The sequence below is a fragment of the Capsicum annuum genome, chromosome 6 (assembly GCF_002878395.1).
Source record: "Capsicum annuum cultivar UCD-10X-F1 chromosome 6, UCD10Xv1.1, whole genome shotgun sequence".
NCBI classification, from domain to species: Eukaryota; Viridiplantae; Streptophyta; class Magnoliopsida; order Solanales; family Solanaceae; genus Capsicum; species Capsicum annuum.
The window spans coordinates 68831151-68837150 of NC_061116.1; positions in this window are offsets into that span (position 1 = coordinate 68831151).

Genomic DNA, 6000 nt, shown 5'->3' on the forward strand with positions numbered 1-6000 from the left:
TGCATGTAGAGCACAACTTAAGAAAGAATTCATAAAAAGAGATAGAATGAAAGATATTTTGCCAAAACTTTTCTATACACATGAGCTTCAAAAGAATGGTAATATTAACATGCAACAAATTCATTCAAGTAAAAATGTGACAGATTTATTCACCAAATCTCTTCCAACTGCAACTTTCAAGAAAATGGTGCACAAGATCGAAATGCAAAGGTTCAAAAATGTTCTCATTAGGGGGAGTTAATACATGTTGTACTCTTTTTTCCTTGTGAGGTTTTGTTCCACTGAGTTTTTCTTGTAGGATTTTTAATGAGACATCCTGTATGCGTATTATCAAAGATGTGTACTCTTTTTCCCTTCACTAGATTTTTTTTTCCACTGAATTCTTTCTAGTAAGATTTTAACGAGGCCCATTATCTATCAATTAGACATTCAAGGGGAGTGTTATAAATGTATGACCATATATAGTGAATGACTATTTATGAAAAGATTTGAAACCCCAACTTTTGGAGCAAAGTTAGTTTTTCCCTATAAATAAAAGGGTTTTCCTTTATTGTAAAAAAAACCTCAAAAAATTCTTCAAGAGAAATAAGAACTACTTTCTCTTTTCTCTCCATTTTTCTTGTTCTTACTTTATATTTCATAACACAGTCTTTTTTCCTTTTTCTTCTTCTTTTCTTTTCTTTTTTCGTTTTTTCTTTTTAGTTTTTTTCCCTCTCTAATATCTCTAGCCTCTATTTCTTTCTTTTCTAATTATTTTTTTTCACTCCTTTTTTTCTCTCTCTTTTATCACTAGTCTCTACTTCTCCCTTTTCTTTATTTTTACATTTTCATTTTTTTCTTTGCCTTTTTTAAATTTTTTTGTTATTTATTTTATATTTTCTTGTATTTTTGAAAAACATGGCCACGTCGAGTACAAGTCATGAACGATGACGAAAACATCATAACCGCTTATTGTATATGTATTCATCATCATTTTCTTTTTTTATTCCTTTTCTCTTTTTTGTTTTTTATTTTTTAATTTTTTTCTTTCGATTCTATCTTTTTGTTTTTTTTCTCTTTTGTCTCGAACTTCTACTTCTCTTTCTTTTTTTTTTGTCCTTTCCTATATCTTTCTCTTTTGATTTTTTCTATTATTATTTTTTCCTTCTTCTTTTTTCCATTCCTTTCTTTTTGCTTTTTTTCTCGCTTTTATTTTTTTCTCTTTTTTTATATTTTTTTTCTTTCTCATTTTTTTGTTTTATTTTATTTTTATATTTTTAAAAAATATGGCTATGTGGATCATAAGCCATGAATTTTACCAAAAATACCACAATTGCTTATGTATTTGTGTTCATACTATCATTTTTATTTTTGTATTCGTTTGTACAAATGTATTTGTATTGATATTTCATATTTTGTGCTTGTATTTTTATTTTTATTTATATTTTATAGTTTGTATTTGTATTTGTATTTTATAGTTCACACTTGTATTTGTACTTTATAGTTCATACCATCATTTATAATTTATATAATTCACACCTGTATTTTAAAGAACTGTTTTGTATTTGTATTTTATCCTTGACTAGATATTTATTTGTATTTTATGATTTTTTTTATTTGTACTTATATTTATATTTATATTTGTATTCTATTTTTGTTGATGCACTTGTATTTTTAAAGAATTATTTTATATTATATTTGTAAGTTGATCGCATGTTGTATTTGTATTTATCTTTTTAATTTCATTAGTTTGTATTTGAATTTGTAGTTGACTGTATCATTTGTATTTTAAAGCAATTGAAAAATAATTGTTATTTTCCTTTTTACGAATACTTGTATTATATTTATTGTTACAAATTGTATTTTATTGATACAAATTGAACAATACAAATACAAGTGATAAATTGTGCAAATATAATTATTAAATTATACAAATACAAATTTTACATTTATATCAAATGATACATGTTTATACAACTTGAACCATACGCATACACAAATAATACTTATTTATAAACAAATACAAATGATAAATTTGGCATATAAATAATAACGATACATTTGTATTGAATTGTGCACTAAGCTGCCCTTTTTTACATTTGTATTGAATGCTACATTGTATATTTGAATATTTTAGTCTCAAGAAAATACAATTAATCCATTTACTTGTTTGTATATAAATACAAATGATAAATTGTACACATTCACGACTGAACTACTTAAATATAAATAATAATTTTATTTGAAATAGTATTATACAAATAAATATAAAATACAAAACACATATAAAATATAAAATACAACAACAAAAAAGATGAGAGAAAAATATACAAAAAAAGGAGAAAAAAATGGCCAAAAAATGAACAAGAATGAAAAAGGAAAAACCTAAAAAAAAAAGACTGCAAAAAAAAAGAAACAAAAATGACAAAAAAAAAAAAGAAAAAAAAAGAGAAAGAAAATAATATAAAAAATGAAAAAAATAAAAAAAAAAGAAAATAAAAAAATGGAAAAGAAAAAGAAAGGAAAGGAAAAAAGAGAAAAACGAAAAAAGACAAAAAAAAATTGAAAGAGAAATAGAAGATAAAGAAAGAGTGAAAATAAATGAGAGAAGCTATGGATTGTATTCAATTGGCAAAGAAAGTCTATGGATTGAATTAATTGAAACTTAAGCTAAATATGATAATTAGGAGATAATATTTAATAGTCAATGTAGTTATCCCTTAGAAAAAATACAGATAATTTTCTTTGTGTTATACAATAAGAATAGAATAATATACCAACATGGGGTGTGGTGCAGTGGATGGGAATGCTCCACCCTTAACTAGAGGTCGAGGGTTTGACCCTGGGTATGGAGAAAACTCTGTTGGGAGCACTGCGACCTTAATGGGCCCTGCAACGCACGATCCGGATTAGTCGGGGCTCCAATACGGGCACCGAACACCGGATGAGAAACAAAAAAAAATAGAATAATATTGTAGAGAGAAGAAAGAAAATTTCTTATTTTTCTAGAAGGGTGAAATATAATGAAAGGAACCCATTATTTATAGGAAAAAACTAGTTTGGTTTCAATGTACTAATGGTGACTTTTTTCCAAGAAAAAAAAAATAGACATTCCCTATAATACACATATTTATAACACCCTCTCTTGGGTGTTTATTTGATAAATAATGTGCCTCATTAAAATCTTATTAGTACAAATATTCAATGGGAAAATTCTAGTAAAGAAAAAAAGTACACATAATAGACTTGTTGGTTGTCTCATTAAAAACCTTATAAGAAAAATCCACTTGTATAAAAACTTATAAGAAAAAAAAAGGGTACAACACATGTTAACTCCCCCTGGGGGTATTGAATACCCAAAATCCATAGCTGTTTACTTAGTCTAGTATCAGTACATAACAGAATAGTCTTCAGAATATACTATGAGCATTATCAGAACAGTCAGATATCAGTCAATTAAACCCAAAACAATCTAGTATTTCAGTGTCTTTCAGTTGGGAGTAGGATTTAGCATCGAGCGAGTGTAGGGATGACAACTTCCCCGTCATATAGGTAAATTCATTAGTAGCAGTCCCTATACTCCAGAACTACGTAGCTAGCATAGAATATGAGAAGTCACCCATCAGATTAGGCTTGACTATCTTGCAGGGGTCACCCGTCAGTTCAGACTTGACACCCTTAGTCCTTTGAATATTATATCAGTTTAGTGGATCCACACAACTATCGTTAATACCCGTGGCATAGTATTAACACTCTTTCAACTGGGGTTACAGGTTGGACCCCGATTAGCTTAAATTGGGGAATCTTGGTTCGATGATACCTCCCACGGTCTCAGATATAGTCTCAAGTACAGTCTCAGTTCAGTTATGTAGTCTTAGAGTTGCTTGACCAAAACATACCGATATCAGTATTTTTCAGTATTTCAGTTTACAGATTTTACTCAGTCCATTTTATATGCTTGGTCATGCATCCTTAGTGTCCATAAATTTTCACGTATCTTCAGTATTTACAGAATGTTGTGCATACTTGGTATTTACAGATTCTCCATATTTTCTGTATCTACAGATTCCTTGTTCTCTACTCAGTACTTCATTGTTTACATGCATATTCAGTTAATTATTAGTTCTATTTATGAAATCATACCTATCAGCCTACCTCATTTAGAATACCAGTACATTCAAAGTACTGATCGCATATCTTTCTTTTGTGCTATGATGTATTATATCATAGGTTTTGATGCTCAATTCTCGAATTGCGCTTAGACTTTACTTCTCAGGCTACAATAGTACAGTAGCAATAGTGAGTCCTCATCATTCGAGGATAGATTATTTTACTTCATATCTCAATTTCAGTAGTTAGAAAAGTTAGTTGGGGGTTTGTCCCATCAACTCTTATTCAGTCAGTTAATTTTGGAGGCTTTATAGACATTAGAGTTAGTTATTCAGACATAATAGTTAGTTATCCAGTTTATCATTATTTTATCAGATTTAGTCAGTTGTTTCTATAGACTTATATTTCAGTTTTAAATTTAGTTATTATAACCTTATGGCATGTTAGTATTCTTCTATATTTATGATCATTTTATCAGTGCTCACAGTAGGTACCAGCTTTTCGGTTAACTTATGGTCCCTCGAGACTGTAAGCACCGTGTGACGATTAGGGGGTAGTCCTGAGTTATTACAAACTTGGTATCAGAGCTTAAGGTTTTAAAGTGTCCTAAAAAATCTGAAAGCCTTGTCGAGTAGAGTCTTGTGCATGGGTGTGTAGCACGCCATACTTATGGACGAGAGGCTACAAGACATTTAGGCAAAAAAGGTTTTCCTTCTTTTAGTATCCATGTAGTGTGGGTGTGAATAAGCTCAAGTTAAACTCTCTGTCTAATCCATTTCTTCTTTCTATTTACAGAATATGCCTCCCAAGAAGAACAAAAGAACAGGAAATCAGCTAGCCCCTCAGCCCATCCAGGAAAATCTCTGGACGAGCTCGTCTCTCACGCAGAATTCAAGGTTGTGTTCACTACTCTAGTCAATTCCGTAGCAGCACAAAATAAATGGCCAGCTGCTGTTCTGGCCAATCTAGTGGCCAATACTGTTGAAACTAGAATTCAGGATTTCACCTAGATAAATCCTCTTTCTTTCATAGGATCCAATTCTAAAGAGAATCCACAGGAATTCTTAGACATAGTGCAAAAGGTAATGGATGTTATGGGGGTGACACCTAGTCAGAGTGCTGAGTTGGCTGCATATCAGTCTTAGGATTAGCCTATACTTATTTTAAGCAATGGAAGGTAGATAGAGGTATTGAAATAGGGCCTGTAGAATAGGATGAGTTTGCCACAACTTTCTTGGATAAATTCTTCCCATTGGAGTTGAGGGAGGCCAAAGTGTTAGCGTTTATTAACTTGAGGCAGGGTAACATGAGTGTGAGGGAGTATTCCCTCAATTTTACTCAGTTAGCTAGGTATACTCCTCATGTGGTAGCTGATAATAGGTACAAGATAAGTAAGTTTATGTTTGGCGTATCTGATAGTATGGTTAAGGAGTGTCAGACCACAATGCTTATTAGTGAGATGGACTTATCTAGGTTGATGGTCCATGCTCAATAGATAGAAGAGTAAAAAATTAAGGAGAGGGAGAGAGGAAACAAGAGAGTTAGGATGGGTAGTTTTAATTTCAATCAGCCAAAGTTAGAAGGTGGTAATCATCCTCAGTTTCATCAAAGGTCTACAAGCCCAGCACCCTCTTCAACCAGTAACCTAGTACCCAAATTCAGAAATGACAATATAGATAGGGCACTAGGCTCTAAGTCCTAGGTCAGTATTAGCAGTGCTCGTGTAGATCCTCTATGTCAGAAATGTGGCAGACACCATTAAGGTGAATGTAGAACGGGAAGTGATGTGTGCTTCGGGTATGGAAAGCTAGGCCATCATATTTGGGAGTGTCAGGTAGTTGCTCAGAAAGGTAGGGATGTGCGCCAATAGGGCCAGTCCCATTAATCGTCAGTTTTATTCAATTTCTCAAC